Source organism: Chiloscyllium plagiosum, chromosome 7, assembly GCF_004010195.1.
Source record: "Chiloscyllium plagiosum isolate BGI_BamShark_2017 chromosome 7, ASM401019v2, whole genome shotgun sequence".
NCBI lineage: Eukaryota > Metazoa > Chordata > Chondrichthyes > Orectolobiformes > Hemiscylliidae > Chiloscyllium > Chiloscyllium plagiosum.
Window position 1 is genome coordinate 46515663 of NC_057716.1, and position 22450 is coordinate 46538112.

The 22450-nt window shown below is 40.4% G+C and overlaps 1 protein-coding gene across 2 annotated transcripts in view; it reads left to right on the forward strand.

Annotated features, from left to right (window-relative positions):
- Window positions 1–1300: 1300 nt before the first annotated feature.
- Window positions 1301–22450, forward strand: part of wipf1b (WAS/WASL interacting protein family, member 1b) — a 128212-nt gene continuing 107062 nt past the window's right edge. Inside the window, exon 1 of one of the 2 annotated variants that reach the window (XM_043693583.1) lies at window positions 1301–1370. The gene's annotated coding sequence lies outside the window, so the exon portion shown is untranslated. Of the gene's footprint in view, window positions 1371–1554; window positions 2059–22450 lie in introns of those variants that run through there. The other variant, XM_043693581.1, reaches the window with a different exon arrangement.

Sequence of the window (22450 nt, forward strand, 5' to 3'; positions counted from 1 at the left end):
AGAAGGCAGATGGTGTGTTGGCGTTTACTGGTAGGGGGATTGAATTCCGGAGCCACGAGGTTATGCTTTAGCTGTACAAGACAGTGGTAAGGTCGCACCTGGAGCATCATGTACAATTCTGATTACCACATTATGGAAAGAATGTGGAAGCTTTGGAAAGGGTTCAGAGAATGGAAGGGAGGTCTTATGAGGAAAGTCTGAGGGAACTGAGGCTGTTTTCAGTGGAGAGAAGGTTGAGAGGTGACTTAATTGAGACGTATAAGATAATCAGAGGGTTAGACAGGGTGGACAGTGAGAGCCTTTTTCCTTGGACAGTGAAGGCTAACATGAGGGGCATAGCTTTAGATTTAGGGTGATAGTTTAAGGACAAATATCAGAGATAGTTACTTTACTCAGAGAGTCGTAGGGGCGTGGAATGGCCTGCATGTAACAGTAGTAAACTCACCGATTGTTATGGGCTTTGGACATACATATGGATAATAATGGAACAGTATGGTTAGATAGGCATCAGATTAGTTTCACAGCTTGGCGCAACATCGAGGGATGAAGGGTCTGTACTGCACTGTAACGTTCTATGTTCCAAGATTCACCAAGGAAGTGGCTGAAAATGATGAGACCCATGCAGGCCCCATTGTAATTTTCTTCAGAATGTGTCTGGTCCTTGTTTTAGCTGTCGTCAGAAATTTCTTGATTTCACATTTACAGTGTAAACCTGTCATGCTGCAGTGATGATAACTGGACAGTAGTGGTGCTGAATAGGTCTATATTGGAAGTACGGTAGTGAGAGTACATGTGGGGTTGGGGGTGGGGGGCAAGTTTTGGAAAGTTGTCACCACAATAAACATGAGTGCTCAGGAATTTATATTAGAAAACACTTGCAGGAGGTCATGCAAAATTTAAATACCACACAACGCCAGGTTATAGTCCAACAGCTTTATTTGGAAGCACTAGCATTTGGACTGCTGCTCCTTCATCAGGTGCCCACATCCCAATAGTAAAGCAAATAAGAACAGCAGGTGCTGTACTGCTTCCAGAGAGACACATTAAACCCTGCAGATGCTGGAATCCAAAGTAGACAAGCAGGAGACTGGAAGAACACAGCAAGCCAAGCAGCAGCAGGAGGTGGAGAAGTCAACATTTTAGTTTCAGGTATAACCTTTCTTCTTGAAGCAGGAAACTTTGACTTCTCCAGCTGATGAAGGAGCAGCGATCAGAAAGCTAGTGCTTCCAAATAAACCTGTTCGACTATATATAACCTGGTGTTGTGTGATTTTTTTAACCTTGTTACACCCCAGTCCAATACCGGCGCCCGCACATCACGCAAGAGATAGGCAGCAAGTTCTCCAGTCACGGGCAGCCGCCGAGGAAAGGTAAAGGTTAAGGTTAGCGCTCAGGAATTTTGAGTTTGAAAAGCTGCAGGTTCTGTGTTTGTCGGTTGCACTGTTGAGAGTTTGGCAAGCCCAGGCTGCTGGAGCAGACTTGCCCTCGTGGCCAGCATTCCTGTGGTGGAGACACACTCGCGCCCCCACGGCACGCGCAGCTTCCCCCGCCCCGGGCACCGCGAGAAGCTGCACCGAGGACACTTGCTCGCTCCCTCCCCTGGGGAGGGCAGGGTCCAACTCGGCTGCACTTCAGGGTTATTGTGGGGGTTTTTTTTTGTCGTTGTTGCTGCCCGGTTTTTTTTTAAAAGTGTCCCCGAGCCAGCCAGCTGCAAACATTACATCACTGACGAGAGACCCGGATCCACACTCCCAACTTTGGGCAATGGCTCTGCTCAAGTTTCAATAAGAAATGCCCGAGCTTCCCCCTCTCTTCCCGCTGTGACCGCAGGGAGCAGATCGCTGCCCGGGGCTGAGCTGACGGCGAGTGCAGGAGCGGCTGGGAACCGAGGGGCTTTGCCCGCTGACACTCAGCTGGGAAGCAGCCGAGAACTTTCCGCCTCTTGTCAGATCCGTTCTAGGTGTGGCTTCTTACTGAGCGTCTGCGGAAGTCTCCCGTTACAGATGTCAGCACGGCTCGCCGAACATCAACAGTTTGTTTTCTCTGCAGTTGCGGGAGGTAGGAAGGAGGATTTTTGAGAATCTGCTCAGCTCGGGGGAGGGGGGAGACACACACAACAGAGTGGGGACAATGGTTGTTTCCTGGGGCTTTAATTCAACTTGTGCTGATTGCATCATTTAATGACAGGCTGTAGCTCCAGCAATGCAGTTGTCAAATTCAGCAAATGTCTATTAGCTCATTTGTTTCTGAAGGGGAATTTTAGTCCTTTTAGACATTTGTTACTTTCATATGATGTCAGTTCTGCTCTGTACATTAGGGAGTAAACATTTATTGTAATTTGAACGTTCCCAAATCGTAATTTTTGACTTTCCGTGGGCGCTCGACTGCGAGAGAACTTTGATAATCTCTACCATTTGAGTGCGACGTTTGAATACGTCCTGTCTTCCTTTATATAACACCCGCCCCCTCGCCCTTCCTAACACTACCGTTATCTTTCAGATGTAGCCCAGATTCCCCCACCCCCAATATAATCACTAAGCCCCCTGCTTTTGCTATTCGGGCTTCAGTTCAATGGTAATATGTGCCAGGACACTGCCTATTTATTCTACAGAAGCACACTTCATTAAACGCATATGTGTGAATTGCATAAAACTTTGCTCACATTGAAACAAATGATTGTCAAACTTTAAACATTTCTTAGGAAACTACTTAAAAAGGCAAACTTAACTGGAACGATTTCAATGTTTTGTTTCTTGATATGTATGATAGATTAACCTTTAATATAATTTGCATATTCAGTAAATTTGCAGTCTTCCTTATCTTGTGATTGAGACACTAACATTTGAGTATTAAGGTTAAATGAATGTCCTAGCTACACTGATTTATGTAACATTAGACTTGCCCAACAAAAAACCTGTTGGATACAAAATTGGTTTGAATGTAGGAGACAGAGGGTTGTTTTTCGGACTGGAGGCTTGTGATCAGCGGTGTACCGCTAGGATCGTTACTGGGTCCATTGCTTTTCTTCGTTTATATAAATGATTTGGATGTGAATATAGGAGATATGGTTAGTAAGTTTGCAGATGACACCAAAATTAGTGGTGTAGCGGAGAGTGAAGAAGCTTAGCTCTGAGTACAATGGGACCTTGATCAGTTGGGCAAACGGGCTGAGGAGTGGCAGATTGTGTTTAGTTTAAATAATGTGAGGTATTTTTGTGTTGCCATAGTCTTACCAGACCATAGGGACGGCTGTCTCATTAGAGAGGGAAGTGGCTGGTGGTGATTTAACCTGAGGACCACCAGACTTCAGGCAAGGGAAGAGGTTGAGGAGAGTACTTCATTGTAACCTCAAACCAGTGATGGGAATTGAACACATGCCGTCGTTATCACACTGCTGTGCAAACCAACAGTCCAGCCAACTGAGCTAAACCAATTCCCTCACGTGAGGTGTTGCATTTCAGTAAGGCAAACCGGGCAGGATTTATATCAATAGTACATGGTAGAAACCGAGGTGTGTAGGTGCACAAGTTCCTTGAAAGTGGAGTCACGGGTTGACAGGGTGGTGATGAAGGCATTTGGAACATTTGTCTTCATTGGTCACATTAAGTATAGTCTGTTGGGATGTCATTTTGCGGCTGTACAGGACACTATACTGCATGCAGTTCTGGTCTCCCTGATATAGGAAAGATGTTGTTTAAACTGAAAGGGGTCAGAAAAGATTTATAAGGATATTGCTGGAATTGGAGGGTTTGAGCTATAAGGAGAGGCTGAATAGGCTGGGGCACTTTTTCCTGGAACATCGGAGGCTGAGAGGTGACCTTATAGAGATTTTTAAAACCTAAAGGGCATGGATAGGGTGAATAGCCAAGATCTTTTTCCCAGAGGTGAGCCCAAAACTAGAGGCATAGGTTTAAGATGCGAGGGGCAAGATTTAAAAAGGACATGAGGGAAACTTTTTCACACAGAGGATGGTGCTTGTATGGAATGAGCCGCTTGAGGAAGTGGTGGAAGATGGTACAATTAAAACATTTAAAAGTCATCTGGATGGGTACATGAATAGAAAGGGTTTAGAGGGATATGGGCCAAACGCTAGTGAATGGTACTAGATCAGCTTAGGATATATAGTTGGCACGGATGAGTTGGACCGAAGGGTCTGTTTCTGTGCTTTATAACTCTGAGTAAAACAATTTACTGTCTTCACTTACACAATTATCCCCTCTTTTGCAGTGTCAAACCATTTTAGCTTTGATTTTTGCCTTATGTTGCTCTTTTCTTTTTTAAAGAGACTGTAAAAATGATAGTGTCAGCTGTCTCTTGATATTCAAGATGGGAGCCATATAAAGATCAGCCTGTAATTGATTCTGTTTTCCCGATTTAAAGATTAAGCATTGAAGAAACATTTCCTTGGATGAGAGTTTATTTGTATTAGACAATGCTACGTTGTTCATTGCATTGCTTGTTTGATTGTGTTCAGTCAAAGTAGTTATTATAAAGTCTGATTTAATACTCCCACTTGAGGTATGACAGCAGTTGGATGCACAATGAACCTCTGTTTTTACCCTGTGCAATAAGGTGTCTTAAAGTGGCCTGCACTGTAACAGTTTGGGTTCAGTGTTACAAATTAGTCCCCTTCTTTTTGACTTTGTCAGATTGGATTCTTAAACCGATCTAAGAGACAGTTCTATGTGCAGTCTGTACTATCTTGTGATGAATTAAATGGCACAAACTCAAGTTTTCTTAGGCATATATGCTGCATTGGAATCCAGATTTCAGGTGTAGAAGGCCCACTGTTAACCGTGTGATTTTCAATTTCCTTGAAATCATTTTTTTAGGGATGCTATCATAACACTCCAGAAAACTGCATAGGACCATTAGATGCTTGAAAAAGGAAGGTTTTACTTGGTTTGCAAAAACATTCAATAATGAAAACTGTAGTTCATTTTCAAAACAAGTATTCATTGAAGTTGGCCTCTTTGTCAAACAAGTTAACTATAGTTTACAGTTGACATTTATGAGGCTAAATTGTGCTAATCTTTATTTTCTGTAGTTTCGCCCTACCTGCTTATTGTTGACAATGCAATAATGTTAACCCATTAAGTGCTTTACTGAAAAGTATTAGAGAAAATGCTAGAGTCCATTAAAGTTTAACAGCAGAGAATTTGGAAAACTGTGACAAGATTGGACAGAATCAGTGTGGATTCATGAAAGGGAAATCATGCTTCATAGCTCAACTAGAATTTTTCAAGGATGTAACGAGTAGAGCTGATAAGGGAAAACCTTTACTTAGACTTTCAGAAGGTTTTTGATAAGGCCTCATTTAAGATTAGCATGTAAAATTAAGCTACGTGGGTTTAGGGGTAGTTACTGGCCTGCGTAGCAGGCAAACAGTGAACAAAGTGGAAATAAATAATTCTTTTTTGAGTGGCAACAAGTGACTAGTAGGGTACCACAGGGATCAGCTGTTAGACCCCAGCTATTCACAATATATGTGAATAATTTAGATGAGGGAACTAATTGTAACATCACCAAGTTTACAGGCAACACTAAGCTGGATGGGAGGATGAACTATGAGGAGGATGCAGAGATGCCTCCGCATGATTTGGACAAGTTGAGTGGGTAGGCATATGCATGGCAAAGGAAGTAGTATGGATGAATGTGAGGTTATTCAGAATGGTAGCAAAAACAGGAAGGCAGATTGTTATTTGCCTTGGGAAAATAGCTTGGGAAAGAGGGACATGCAATGAGACCTTGGTGTACTTGTACAATGATTACTGAAAGTAGGCATGCAAGTGCAGCAAGCAGTGAAGAAGGCAAATTGTATGTCAGCGTTCATAGTGAGAGGATTCAAGTACACGAGAAAGGGTGTCTTCTTGTAATCATACAGTGAGCCACACCTGGAGTATTGTGTATAGTTTTAGTCTCCTTATCTGAGGAATGATATTCTAACTATGGAGGGAGGACATAGAAGGTTTACCAGACTGATTTCTGGGATGGCAAGACTGACATATGAAGAGAGGCTATATCAGTTACGATTATAATCACTGAAGTTTAGAAGAATGAGAGGATCACATAGAAACCTATAAAATTCTAACAGGACCAGACAGGATAAATTCAGGAAGATTGATCCCAATTCTGGAGTCCAGAACTGAGGCCATAGTCTAAGTATATGGAATGGGCTGTTTAGGACTGAGATGAGAAATCTCTTCACCCAGAGAGTGGTGATCATTTGGAATTCTCTGCCACAGAAAATGGTTGAGGCCAAACCTTTGAATGCTTTCAGGAAAGAGATCAATATAATTCTGAAGGCTCAAGGGATCAAAAGTTTAGGATGAAATCAGAAAAAGGATACTGAGTTGGAGATTGGTCATAATTGTATTGAATAGCACAATACCCCTGTTCCTGTTCTTTGTGTTTCTTTGATTTGTACAAATCAAAGTAGTCAATTTCCTGTTTTTCTTTTTCATAATTACCTTTTGGTGTCAGTCATAGAGTCCTACAGCATGGAAACAGAACCTTTGGTCCTATCAGTCCATGCCAACCATGTTTCCAAACTAAAATTGTCCTACCTGCCTGTATTTGGCCCACATTCCTGCAAACCTTTCCTATTCATGTACTTATCCAAATGTCTTTTAAATATTGTAACTGTATCTGCATCCACCATTTCCTCCAGCAGTTCATTCCAAACACTAACCATTCTTTTTTTAAAAGAAAAGTTGCCTTTTGTGTCCTTTTTAAATCTTTCTCCTCTCACCTTAAAAATATGCTCCCTAGTTTTGAACTGCCCCACCTTAGAAAAAATACCTTTTCCATTCACCCTGTCTATGCCCCTCATGATTTTATAAATTTCTATAAGGTCACCATTCAACTTCCTACACTTCAGTGAAAAAAGTCCCGACCTATCCAAGCTATATTTATAACTCAAACCCTCCATTCCTGGCAACATCCTGGTACATCTTCTTTGAACCTTTCCAAATTTAATAATATCCTTCCGACAGGATGACCAGAACTGCACACAGCACTCGAGGCCTCACCAATGCCCTGGACGACTTCATTTGTGATGTCCCAAGTCTTATATGCAAAAGATCTAAGCAATGAAGGCAAGCGTGCTAAAAGCTTTCTTATCCACCTGTGACCCAAAGTTTTAAAGAATTATGTACCTGAACCACTAGGTCTCTCTGTTCTGCTGAAGGGCTTTTGCCCGAAACATCTATTTTACTGCTCCTTGGATGCTGCCTGAACTGCTGTGCTTTTCCAGCACCACTCTAATCTAGACTCTGGTTTCCAGCATCTGCAGTCATTGTTTTTACCTCTCTGTTCTGCAACAACCCAACCCATTAATTCTATAATCCTGCCGTTGTTTGTTTTACCAAAATGCAATACCTCATTTATCCAGATTAAACTCCATTTGGCACTCCTCAGCACATAGACCCAATAGATCAGGATCTCTTTGTAACCTTAGATAACCTTTTTCATTATCCACTACACCACCAATTTTGGTGTCATCCACAAATTTACTAATCATGCCTCCTAAATTCTCATCCAAATCATTTATATAAGTGACAAACAAATGTGGTCCCAGTACCAATCCCTGTGGAACACCATTGGTCACCAGCCTCCGGTCCTAAAACCACCTTTCACTGTTATCCTCTATCTCCTACCACCAATCTATTTGGCAAGCTCACCCAGAATCCCATGTGATCTAACCTTTTTACTAATTAATCTACCATGCAAAAGCTTGTCAAAGACTTAAGTCCAAGTGAACAATTTGCTTCCTGAACCTCCTTGCTGTTAGCGTGGCTCTTAAGAGAAAATGCAGTTTTTCCTTAAAAAGCACCGATAACAGCTTTCTTTCAAATTCTCACCTGATATTTCAGAATTTTCTCAAATACATCCACCATCTCACACGGTCTTGGGTTAATTACATAAATGACAATCCAAAGACAAAGCAACAAGAATGCATGCACTATGACTCTCTTTGGGTTGTCCGTTTACAGACAAAAATATGTGAAGATGAGGACCTATCGAAGCAGGTAGTAATGAAGTAAGGTCCTTAATGCATCAGAGACATATAAAGTGTTCCAAATTGTGGTATATTCTTTCAGGCATGTGAGCATCACTGGTTGGGCTAACATTTATTGTTCCCCAACTCTATTCCTAATTCTTCTTGAGAAGGTCGTGATGGGCTGCCTACATAAACTGCTGCAGTTCATGTAATATAGATGCATTCACAGGGTTGTTAGGATGGGAGGTCAGTAAAGGATGGGAAATGTAGTTCCAGTTCAGGATGATGAGTGAACTTGGAGATGAACCTTCGAGTAATAATGCTCCCATGAATTCTTCTTCACTTATGTTGTTGTAAATTTGAACTGGTTAAATTGAGGAAGCCTTGGTGAGTTACTGCAATGAGTTTATAGATGGTACACAATGCTGTCACTGTCACTGTGTTACTGGTGGAGGGAGTGAATGTTTAACATGGTGAATGGGGTGTCCTATATGGTGTCGCACTCATTGAGTGTTTAGACTGAATGCATCTCACATTTCTGACTTGAGTTTTGTAGATGGTGAACAGACCATAGGAAATTGAGAATGATATGCGAGTTAGAGAACATGAATTTAATGTCAAGTAAGGTGTGAAATATTTTAAATTTGATAAATAAGTGGAAATGAAGGATACAAATTACGCAATTATTTAACCAAGCTGGATGTCAATGATCCTGAATTACCTTGACTCACAGGATAGGTGCTGAAAGACTACAAATGATCGAAATGAGCCAATGTCTTCCTGAAGGACTGAAATTACTAGGTATAAAAGGCAAGTGGGAAGTTAACATCAGGATTTATGGTCAGAATAGTTTACTTTAACTCACATTTCTCTTATCCATGAATGCTATTAAAATTATTAGGACCACGAAATCTTAAAACACAGAGAAATGCCATTCGGCTCATTGTGCCATTTTAAACAGCTATCCAATTAGTCTGACACCTCTTTCTTCATATTGCTGAGCATGTTTAAGTTTCAAATATTTATCCAGTTCACTTGTGAAAATTACTTCTGAATCTGCTTCCATCACCTTTGTATGGTGTGCTCTGACTCATAACGTTTTACCGAATAAAATTATGAATCATTCATTATGGCTCCATTATCCATTATTGTAAATCTCTGTATTTTTGGTTAGTGAACCCCTCTGCCCAGTGGAAGCAGTGTATACCCATTTACTGTATCAAAACTCTTCACAATAATGAACTCTTCCATTAAATTTCTTTTCAATTGTCTGTACTGTTAGGAGACCAGTCTCAATGTCTCTCATGTTTTCTCATAATTGAAACCCCTCTACCACTACCAGATACTGTTTTAATAAACAGTGTGTATCATATCTAATCCCTCTAACATTGCTCTCTTGATCTTATATGGTGTCCAGAAGTTGTCAAAACACCAGCTGATTTATAAACATTTGGCATAACTTACTTGCATTTATGTTTTCCTCCTCCATTTAGGAAATCAAGCATTTTTATAAAAAATGAAACAGCCTTATAACTTGTCCATTCACCTTCATAGTATTTATGTCTGTGAACATCATGGTCTTTGATTTTCCAGCTTTCTTGCAATTTGTTTTGCTTCAAATTGCCCTAACATTTTATTTTAAATTTTTTTTGGTAGATCTAGGATATCACATAGCTGCTGGCAGAGCAGGAGAATTGAGTCACATTGCTTTATTTGCAACATGACTGAATAACTCAAGCTCATTAGATTTGCTGTTCTTTTTCTGGCTATTATTAATGTATGTTTGTGAGGTCATTTCAGCTCAGTTCACATTTTGCCAGTTCTGCCCCCAGTTTTGAAACAATCACCTCTTTGTAAGACTTGCACATTTAATTTCACACAACCTTTAGTAAAAAAAAGTTTTAAAACTCTCAACTTGAATACGTAAGTGTGTCACAAAATGCATGCTTATTGTAGAATTATTTTAAGAGTGTAGATATGATTGGACGAGGATGGTTGTATTTTGTAAAGGCTAGCATATACACTCATGTGCACAGCTTCTTTCACACACTGACACAACAGACAGTTCTCCTAATGCCGCAAGTAGGCAAGTTAAATATTTGTACATTTCTCTCCCCTTCATGTTGACACTAAGATATTTTGACAAACAGAAGTCTTAATCCCATCACTATATATTAATAGCAAGTACTTATTATTTATGTTAACATGCATATGTGGTGAGGTGAGAGTGACTGGCCTTGACATCAAAGCAGTATTTGACCAAGGAGAGCATCAAAGAGCCCCAGCAAAACTGGAGTCACTGGGAATTAGGGGAATATTCTCTAGTCAAACATTTAAGATCATACATGGGACAAAGCAAGAAGATTTTTCTTGATGGAGGTCAATTACTTTTTCCAGGACATCATTGCAAGGATTCTTCAGGTTAGATATCTTCTAATCAACCAGTACAAGGATCAGATAGGTCTTGTATCTGGGCCTCCTGATTCAGAGGTAAGGATACTACCACTGCACCACTAATCCTAATTCTTCAAGTAGTATCCTCAACCCAACCATCTTCAGCTACTTCATCAATGACCTTCCCTCCATCGTAAAGTCAAATGTGGGAATGTTAGCTGATGACTCTGTAATGTTCATCATTTGCCAATTCTCACTTACTAATGCAGCCCATGATTATGTGCAGCAAGGCCAGGACAACATTCAGGGTTGGGCTGATAAATAGCGAGCAACATTTGCATCACACAAGTATTAAAGTACCTATTCGAGATGGCTCAGGGAATCCCTGATGGACTTGATCTGTAAGTTTCTCGTGGTTCGTCCCAGAGATCATAATCTGTGGTAGTCTCAAATATAAAACTCTTACAAACAGGTTAGTTTAAATTATTACCTTTATTTTCCAATTACGCTATAACAAAGATACCTACAAGCCAGGCTTGAGCTAAGGTTCTAAAACCATCAGCAGAGTAGCAGTGCCAGCTCTTACCCCTAAGAGCTCTCTCAGGCTACTCCTCTTATTGCTGCAAACAAGCTGTCTTTACAGAATTTGGTATTAAAATTACAAAAACGCCACATGTCCTTAATCAGATAAGCAGCAATAAAATGGCAAAAGTTTTCAGAGGAAGAGAAACTCATTGACAAGTCTAAGTACACTTGACTAATGAAGCTACATGCACAACAAAGTGGGAAACCTTGATCAAGCCAGGCCAAATGGTCAATTGCTGTGGCTAGTACATCATGACGTCTTCCAACTTTCTTACTATCTCAGTTTCAGCCTTTGTGTTTTCCTAGCTTGTAAGGAAAATGAGACATTCACCTTCCAGAACAGTCAAGATTAGGGAGCTGAGCTTCATAAATTCAAATCTGCTTAGTGTGGTGTACATGCAAATGTATCAGGATTATTCTATTACATGCATATTCCACTCACCTTATTAAATTACAAGTTCTTTTCCTATTGAGTATGAGTTTTGTTAAGAGTCTTCAATATAAGCCAGAAATTTAGTTATCTGACATCCAACTGTGAAATATGCGCAATCTTCTAGCCCTTGGTATGAGAAGAAAGTACTACCGCACATTCCACAAGTGAACAAATGTTAACACCTTATTTACACAGATCCATTGACACTAAGAACAGATGTTCCCAATTTGTAAGCCTACAAACTATCTCACAAGTGCTAGACAATGACTATTTCCATCATGGGGAATTAGGATCAAGAATAAATGCTGGCCTTACCATCAATGCCCAAATCCCATGGAAGAATATTGTAAAGAAAAGAGTTTCTGCTTAACAAGAAACTGAATTGAGACAGCCATATGAATACAATGGCTAAAAGAACAGCTCAGAATTTAGGACCTCTGTGGCAAATAACTCACCTCCTGTGAGCCCAGAGCTTGTCTAAGGAACAAGTCAGGAGTGTGGTGAATGCTTTCACTTGCTGAGATGCATGCAAATCCCAATATTTGGGAAATTTGACACCATCTGGACCATGTAGTCTGCTGGATTGACACCCCATTCACCACCGTAAACATTCACTCCCTCCTCCAGCGCCTTACTGTGGCAGCATTGTGTACCATCTACAAACTCTCTGCAACAATTCACCAAGGCTTCTTCAATTGTACCTTCCAAACCCACAATATCCATGTCTCCAAGGACAAGGTTGTTTCCCAGTGCTTCACTTAGATTGTTTAAGGAAATCTTCGAGGAGAAAGTGAGGTCTGCAGATGCTGGAGATCAAAGTTGAAACTTTATTGCTGGAACAGCACAGCAGGTCAGGCAGCATCCAGGGAACAGGAGATTCGACGTTTCGGGCACAGAAGAAGGGCCTGTGCCCGAAACGTCGAATCTCCTGTTCCCTGGATGCTGCCTGACCTGCTGTGCTGTTCCAGCAATAAAGTTTCAACTGTTTAAGGAAATACCCTGTTAGTTGGCATGTTTTACTGAGGTTCCAGTAGCCTTGTCTTGCGACATTACTGGCTCACATTAACAGCAACTTAAGTGGGGAAGGATGTTTTGGGCAGAAAGTTACAGGAATAAACTTCACAGTATTTTCTGCAAAGTCTGCCCTGCTATTAGTCATTTTGTTGTGGTTGTAGAGAAAGGCTTGTATATTTTTAAAGTCAATTTTATTTTAAGATTAATAGGAAACTTTAATCCGAAAGAAAGAACAATGTGAATCCCTTTGAATATTTTATAACTGACCATAGCTGATGTTGAGAACACTTTCTGATATAACTCATTAAACTTAACATTTTTAGTTGATGCACAATGATGTTAATCAAAGCAAATGGAATGCTGAAATTGAATTAGTGATGTAAAAGCTGGCAAGTATAAGGTTGAAACTGCATAATTCTCTGTTCAGACTGCATCTGCAGCAGTCTATCCAGTTAGTCACTCAAGTCCAAACACACATTCAAATTCTCTATATGGATGCAAATAAATCAATTGCGACAAATCCTCTGTTTGAGAGGACTGAGCTTTTTGAGTCAAAACAAAGAGAAATATTTCCCTTCCTGGATGTGTGAGAAGGGGAAATTATTTGAAGATTTGTCCCTGAGATACTCACCCTCTTCTTGCCACCTAAGTACTGTGTCAGATGGTCCACTGGGGACTTTTGTCTTGCCACATAATTAAGGCTCTTATGTCAATTAACCCACATAAGGGCCTTCACTTCCCAACGTTTTGGAGTGTTTTAAACCAACATTCAACGTGGTCTTTTTGTTCAAACGTCAAGCAGTCCTTATTTTGTGCTGTGGGACGACAATCTCAACTGGTAACCCAGGAGACACCTTCAATGATAAAGTTTCAAGTACTTAATATACTGTTGTGTAATTTTTAATGTTGCCTGCAATGAGACTGACATAATTAACAAAAGAAAATTCAGGGCCTTACAACAATGACACCAGATAAGTACCATTAGGTAATATAATTGAGAAATGGAAGTTATTGTCACATCAAAATAGCCATAGACAGTATCCACTCACCCCTGTCATACAAGGAGCTAAAATACAAAGATCAGCTTGAGAGCCACACATATTTCATCTTGATAACATGTATTGTTTCTAGTTGTAGAATTAATGTCATTCTGAGGATCTGTCCAGAGAAGACTGACAGAATCAAAGTCCATGCAAAGCAATTCAGGACGTCATGTTGAGATGTATAAGTTAAATTGTTTTGTATTGGTACCCAGGGCAACGTGCCTGATGGATTGGGGAGGGGAGGCTCCATTGCTTTAACCTTGGGACAGTTGGAGGCAATATAGGTGGCAAGTGATTGGCATTTGAAAGCCATCCCCCACTCTTGACTTTGACCCTCCGATCCATGATCCCCACTCCTGAGAAGTGAAACGAAATGAGCATCTACCCCTTGATTGGAGGCAGTAGAAAAGGGTGATAAGGTGCTTAAGAAGTGGGGTGTTTTCATTTATTAGCAGAGGCATACATTTCTGAGCTGGGAGATTACACTTTAAATGTGTAAAAATATTAGTTAGATCACAACTGGAGTTCTGCATGCAATTCTGAGAACAGTATTCCAGGAAAGATTGACTTGCTGTTGCTAGGATGGAAACTTTTTTAGTTGTTAGGAAAGATTGAACAGACTGAGATGGTATCTTTGGAATAGAGGCAATTAAATAGAAATGTAAATTTTTTACACTTGTGGTGGATAGAATTATGAGAGGCCTATAGAAAGGATCAATTTCTCTTAGGGAGAGGTCAATAACCAGTGTGAAGAATTGAAAATACTTAAGAATTGAAATCTTTATTAGTGAGAAATTGGGAAAGATCACATCAGCCTGAGGGTGATAGTCACTCTCAATGAGGAGTTGAGGAAGAAACCTTGATTGCAATTAGCAAATATCTGGATGTGGACTTGCTGTGACCCACAAGACTGTAGTTCAGCCGCTGGAAAATTAGATTAGGATGGATAGCTCTTTCTCATCTTGCACAGATGCAATGAGCAAGAGTGGCTTCTGTGCTATAAATATCTGATTCTGTTTATATATGAGAAAATTAGGTGCTAAGTTAGGGCTAAAATGTTTTGCTCTGAATTGATATGTACTTGTTTGATCTGTCTTGCTTTGTTGCTTTGATTTTCTGTGTTTATGATATTTCTCAAATTAATCTCCTAGTCCAGGTTGCTCAAGATGGAGTCCTATATTGCTCTTACATTGTGCACAAGAATTACAATGTGATGATTATTATCCTCTCTTCACGTACAATCAGGAAATCCTCATATCAGAAAAGTTAATATCAGCAACAATTTGTCAGAACTGATGTCATCAGTTTGACTAAATTATTTTTGCTCTATTTTCTGATTTATAAGATTATGGTTTCAGGTCTGAGTTGAAACGTAAGTACACAATCAATGACGTGCTAATAAGAGTGAAGCATTTGTAAATTATGCTTGTTACAATTTTTGGTTTGCATATATTTCCTATTCTATGTGCAAAAGGTCACTCCAATAATTAATCCCTGCTGTCTATGAATTTGCACCCACAATACTTGATAAATTGTCATTGTGACTATGTTTTCCTTACTAATCTTTAGTTAGCAGAAAAATAATTATTTGCAAACCATGCGGCTAGAAATAATTTATGAATTATATTTCATGAAAGTAATAAGTTGTATTGTAATTAGCTCGAATCCAAAAGGAATGACATTTTACACTTCAGACTGATTCAATAAAATAATTTAAAGTAACATCAATCCCACTGTTTCCAAAACAACTGATGAGATGCAAAAAGCGAAGGGGTTTATTTTGGCTTAATTGTGATTCTGAATTTGGATTTTGTATTGTAACCATGTGCAACTATTGGCCAGGATATATCGATACCAGATCATCAGCTGTATCAATTTATTTTTGGATTTCAATAATTTGTATGCATGTAGTTTTGAATAACAAGGACAAATTTCAGAATTTTTAGATTAAGTTTATACTCAATACTTAAATATTGAATACATGAGAGGAAACTGACATCATTTACACGGTTGTGGCTCTAGTCTTATGTTCCATAAACTGAAGAAAACATATGGAGCTGACAATGTGTTGACTCTGTTCTTTGGAGGAAAGTTTGTATTTTCTTTTGGATTTTAATTTCAAAATGAAATTGGGAACTATTCTAAAAAAGATGTAATTGGACTAAGTAGCAAGCATTTCATATCCCGAGAAATACCCTTTTGGTTTGTGATTGCTGTAGGGATAAAAGTTTAAAAGCAAAGGGTAAGTAGTAAGTTAATTGGCTTTCACATTACAACAGGTCTGAAAATGAACTTTTCTGAAAGAAGAAGACTTTGATAAAGGAGCACAGACTTAGTTACTGTGTTGTATAGTTGGAAAGGACAAGAGTGGGAAAGACAGGGAGAGAGCATGTGGAATGGACAAAATATATTGCTGTTTCAGTTTTGTTAGAGCCAATCAGCCTGTTTAAAGGTTTCAAAGAAGGTATTCTCTGAAAATATTGTTGAGAGTCGAGCTTTGGGGTTCTGCACAGGATGTTTTTCCAAAAGTGACTTAAGGGCCAAATTCTTTAAGTGGGAAGTGAGAGTTCCTTAACAAGAGGTTAAGTTGGAAAGACTGAGGCTGCACATTTGTTTCAGTAATGATTTGGGTACTTGTACTACGTGAGGCAAATGTTTGTATACATTTATTTCAAATGATACTTACCTTTTTGCTTGAAATGTCATATGCCAATAATGGTTGGAGTTTAGAAAAATAGAAGAACACAACAAGTCAGGCAGCATCAGAAGGTGGAGAAGTCAATGTTTTGACTTCAGGACTGAAGATCAGGGTAGGGCGAGCTACAGATAGAGGGAATGGTTGGGGTGGGGAGAGTTGCAAAATGGTGTGGTAGTAATAGGTGGACACAGGTAGTATAGGAGGGATGAATTGCTTGGTAGCTGGAAGGAAGGGTTGGCAGGTGGAATGGAAAGGAGGTGGTGAGGCTGGAAATAGAGCTGGGGGATCAGTGAGAAGATAATTTGAAATTAGAGAATCCATGTTCCCCACAGTGATGTCCTGCAGGCCTTTTTCCTCTCCAACAGTCCCCACCCACCAGCACTCTCTTCTGCCTCGTCGAATTAGTCCTCACCTTCAATAATGTTTCCTTCAATTCTTCCCACTTTCTCCAAATCCATGGGGTGGCCATGGACACTCGCATGGACCCTAGCTATGCCAACTTCTTTGATGGTTATGTCGAACAGAACCTCTTCAGTATGGTACTGTTCTCCAACTCTTCTGTCATTACATTGATGACTGCATCGAAGATGCATCCTGCCAGCATCCCATCTTCCAGCTACCAACTGGATTCAACCCTCCCATCGACCAACCAGGGTTGTACCCACTACCTGTGTCCACCCATCACTACGTCGTCATTCCGCTACTCTTCCCACCCTAAATCCCCTCTCCCCTTTATCTGTCATTTGCCCTATCCTAACATCTAGTCGTGAAGAAGTGTTGATACACAAAACGTTGACTTCTCCACCTCATGATGCTGTCTGGTTTGCTATGTTCTTCCAGGCTCCTGTTTGTCTACTTTAGATTCCAGCATCTGCTGCATTTTGTCTCTAACCAATGTTTCAAGTTTATTGATTTAGCTTAATTTGTTATAGTGAAGTTTAAAAGAGAAATCAGTGATTTTTCTGTTGATGTTGTGATGCTAACTTCTAAAAATTAAAACAGGCAGTTTTTGGGAATCATATCGGAAAGATATGCTGATTTTTCAAAATTGTACTTGTTGAGCTTTGAGCTAACTTTCACCTGTTTGTAAAAACAGGAACGATCATCAGAGATGCTTTGTATCTTCAACACTAAATTTATTTCTAACAGCTGGCAGAGGCAGAAAATGGGCTGGACTTTTATTTGCAATGGAAGCTGATACAGAGGCAATGTGCCAGCAATTTTGCATCACCAATCAAAATGCTGGTTTCTCAACTCCCACAAATTTAATGGAGGCATGGAGCAGGGTTATAACAACCTGCCAAATGTGGTGAAGCATCAATAAAGCAAAAATTGGGAGCTCCTTGGAGATTTTGGTGGTGAGACATGGCAAATACATTGGGTCAGCAACACATCCAAGGAAAAGAGATCGCTGTACAATATTGAACAGTCAGAAGCAGGAGACATTCCTAATGGCGTTTAAATGTTAAAGTTCATAGTGTTTAGGTAAGGGCATTGGTGCAATTGCAGTATCGTACATCTGCAGAAATCAATGAGGTAGTGTAGGGGCGTTCTGGTATTCATGCAGCTCGTGACAGTGGAGACCATCTCCAAATATGGCGCTCAGCTATTATTGATAAGGGACTGTCAACACTTCTGTTTGTGACTGAGGAATGCAGAGGTGATGTCAGGATCAGGACAGTACAAAGGCACTACACTCACTATAGGTTGCACTCTCAAAGATTGTGGTCCCTGGACATATTGGAGGAGTAATGCCATCAAAGGCAATTGGTTATTAACAAGTAAGCAATCTGAGGTTATGCTGACTGCATGGTACAGATTATGAGGTCATCTGGGTAGTTAGCTGAATATTTGAAGCAGAATTTAATTATTTTGATTTTGTTTTAAGTTCATCTATGTAGAATCGATCACTTCCAAAGATAAATTCCAGGGAAACATTCCCATCATCCTCTGTGGTAAGGTACCAACGGTTTTATTTAGAGTCATAGTGATGTACAGCATGGAAACAGACCCTTCAGTCCATGCTGACCAGATAGGTCTTGATAAATCTAGACCATTTGCCAGCATTTAGTCCATATCCCTCTCAATCTTTCCTATTCATGTACCCATCCAGATGCCTTTTAAATGCCTCCACCACTTCCTCTGGCATCTCATTCAATACACGCACCATCCTCTGCATGAAATAATTACCCCTTCAATCCCTTTTAAATCTTTTACCCTCTAACTTTAAACCAATGTTCTCTAGTTTTGGGCTCCCCCAACCAGGGGAAAAGACCTTGTCTATTTACCCTATCCATTGCCCCTCATGATTTTATAAACTTCTATAATGTCACTCCTCAGCCTCCAATGCACCAAGGAAAATAGCCCTAGCCTATTCAACCTCCCCCTATACCTCAAACCCTCCAACCCTGGCAAGATCCTTATAACTCTTTTCTGAATCCTTGCAAGTTTCACAACATCCTACCTATACCAGGGAGACCAAAATTGCAGACAGTATTCCAGCAGTGGCCTAACCAACATCCTGTCGAGCTGCAATGTGACCTCCCAACTCATATACTCAATGCACTGACCAATAAAGGCAGGCATATCAAATTCGCCTTCAGTATATTATCCACCTGCCACTGTACTTCCAAGGAACTATGAACCTGCATTCCAGGGTTCTTTTAACATTTTGATTTTTTTTTTCATTTGCCCTCTCTGTACTTATTTTTAGCCACCATTATAAATTTAAACATTTTGCAGACCTGTTTAGCTAACAAAATTTGGACTACTACTCATTTCCATAAGCTTATAATCAGGTCAATATTGCGATGTTGATCAGTCTATATAGTTTTTTCAACTGGCATGTGTATATATTTGCCTTTGTATCTATGGTGCCACGAAGGGTCAAACAATGCAGCTCATAGAACTGACAATGGTTCTCCTCTTCAGTTCCACTGGACAGATGATTTTGTGATCTCTCTGTAAAAGAGAATTTGAAGTTTTTAAAGATCGAGTAGCAGAGCTTGGAGAAATGGGACTTCACTCACTGGCCTTTGTTAACAATGAAGGTGTAAATGACTGATTGATATGATTGGGAAGTAAATTAGCGCTAGGTTTGTAGGGAAAATAAATCTGCTAAAACTATTACCTAGTAATTTGTTCAAACTTCTGACAAAATCATCAGATGGCCTAGTTATGAATGTTTGGCTGAAATTCTAAGTAGATACTGAACTCAGCACTGCAGGCAATCTTTGCCAAGTGCTGGCTTTGTTTGACATTTCCATTATCTTTGTAATAATCTTTCTTTCAAGAGTTTGAAATGCCTATTTGTTTACTTGCACAAGATTTCAAGCTGTGAAATGGTAGGAAATGTTTTGACTCTTAATTGAGATTATAAAATGAGCTTTTTTTAATCAAATGGGATTTTCAAGCATGTTTGCTTATAATATCAGTTTTGGGAGCATTTCAAAGCATTACCAAATTTGCCAAAAAATTGCATTTTGGATAGTGGAAAAGAGGATGAAGGGGCATGATATAATGGAAAGTGTACAGAAGTTGAACAAAGGAATGGGTGACCATAGAGATTGGGTGACTGGTATGAGGGCCAAAGAATGTAACAGTTCTGACACCAACTGAACTGATGTCCCAGTAAACAGCTGACTTTTTCCAGCTGCTTTTGTCATCTTGGGCCTGCCTTCAGAGGAGCTGGCTCACCTCCAGTTTATTCAAGCCTCCCTGACCAGAATTCCTGACTCTCGATATTTGCACCTTTTAATGAAAATCCAGCCCAGACTCCCCCTGTATAACTGATGCATGTCATTTTAGAAATGATGGCTACATGAACCAGATTCTCCCACTAGGTAATTAACTCAATAATTAAATTGCTTTTTACAAAATTCTGCTTAATCATTGAAATATACTGGATTTTTTATTAATAAAAACTAAAAGGAATAGGAATGCTGGAAATCAGGGAAAAAAACAACAAATATTGCTGGAAAAGCTCAGCAGATCTGACAACCTCTGAGGAGAAAATCAAAGTTAACGTTTCTGGTCCAGTGACTGTTCTTCAGCATTGATAGTTGCTAATAAAAAAAAGTTGTTTTCTACACAGAGTGTAGGGTGGGTGGAAGGGGTAGAGCCCAAAGAGAGAGAAGAGCAGTTGGACAGACAAAGAAGTGGATAACAGTCAGCCTAGGAGAACGAATATCTCAGTGATTGCATCGGCTCAGACTTACCCCATGTGGATTCCAACTCCAGTTTCATCCTTCATGCTTTGAATCCACCCAGGATCATTGGTATCTCTCTGATGTTCAACGTTCCACAGACAGCTGTTCTCACTGCATTCTGAGAAGCCATGTGTTATCATATGCACACTGTCAATCTCTCTCTCTCTCTCTCTCTCCAACATCACGACTTCAAACTGGCTCAGAGATGCACCACTCCCCAGCTCCACTTCATCCTCCAGTTCATTCAATGTGCTAACAAGAAACTTTATTTCTTTTTCTTTCAGGTATTAAAAAAAACACAAAATGCATCAACTCAGGGATGCCCATGGCCCCATGGAACCTTCCTCCTCGCTACTTCTCTCTAACCGTGTCCCCTCTCTCAACCCCCACCTCCTCTCCTGCATTCACTGTCCCCCGGACCTTCCGCACTCTGATGCTGAATGTTCTGTACTCAGCAAAGATCTCAGTTTTATCCCTCTGTGTCTACTCTAATGCATAATGTTGAACTCTTCTTCTGTCGCCTTTATGCTCATTTCTTTGGACAAGAGTCCTCTCCCTGTCCCACAGATCCTTCACGCACCTCCAACACTCACCGTTCCTCTGGCCTTTTATCTGTAAATGACTTGCACATTGAAAACTGTCGATGTGACATTGGCTGCCTCAATTTATCTGCCCGCCTCAATTTCTTTGCCCACCTGTTCTAACCTGTCTCCCTGTGAACTACCTGCATTCTGTGCTCTTAGATCCAACTCTGACTTTGTAATTAAGTCTGCTGAGAAGGGTGGTGCTGTTGTTGTCTGGCATACTGACTTCTACATTTCCAAGGCCAAGAGCTAGCTTTCAGATACCTCCTATCTCCCCTGGACCATGACCCAACCATGTCCACTTTGGTTACTCACTTTATTTCATCTGGTGATGTCCCTACTACTGTCTCTAAACGCATAGTCTCCCAACCACTGAGCTCATGTCTACTTCCTAAAATCCACAAACAGGACCACCATGGCAGACCCATTGTTTCTACCTGTTCCTGTCCCACAGAACTCGTCTGCTCCTATCTCCACTCGACTTTTCTTTTTCTCATGTTGTCGAGTCCCTTCCCACTGACTTTGATGTTTATGTCAGTTTCAGAATTTCCAATTTGTAGGCTGTATCTGCCTTCTCTTACCATGGACATGCAATCCCTTTATACATCCCCCATCAAATTGGTCTCAGGATTGTCCGCTTCTTTCTGGAAAAAGCGCCTGATCCGTTCCCATCTACCACTACCTTCCCACAATTGAAGAAGCTTGTCCTCGCCCTGAACAACTTTTTTTTAATGCCTCTCACTTTTTTCAGGTCAAAGGGTTAGCCATATATACCTATATGGGGCCCCAGTTATTCCTGTCTCTTTGTAGAATACGTGGAACGTTCCTTGTTCGGTCCTATTCTGGTCCCCAACGACAAATGTTTCTTTGGTATTGATGATCTGTTTGGTACTGCTTCCTTCTCTCATATGGAATTGGGAAAGTCTAACAATTTCACTTCCAATTTCAACCCTACTGTCACCACCTGGTCCATTTCTGACTCCTCTCTTTCCTTCCTCAACATCTCTGTTTCCATTTATGGGGATAGGTTGGCTACCAACATACACTACAAATCAACCAACCCCCACAGTTACCTTGACCATACATCCTCACACCATACTACCTGTAAAGACTCTATTCCATTCTCCCAGTTCTTCCGTATCTGTAGCATCAGTTCTGATGATGTCATCTTTGAGAAGGGGACCTCTGGAATGTCCACCTTCTTCTTCCTCAACTGAGGATTCCTCAGCACCATTGTTGACAGGATCCTCAGCTGGGACTGACCCATCTCCTGCACTTTAGCCCTCAGCCCCCTCTCTTTCTTCCACAACAGCAATAGGGTTCCTTTTATCTTTGCCTATCATCTATGAGCATCCAGATCTGGAGGATGATTAGCTGCCATTTCCATCACCACCAAACACCTTTCCCTCCCTTCCCTTGTCAGTCTTCCGCAAGTTCCATTCACTCCAGAACACCTTGGTCCACTCCCTTTTCACTCCCAACACAAACA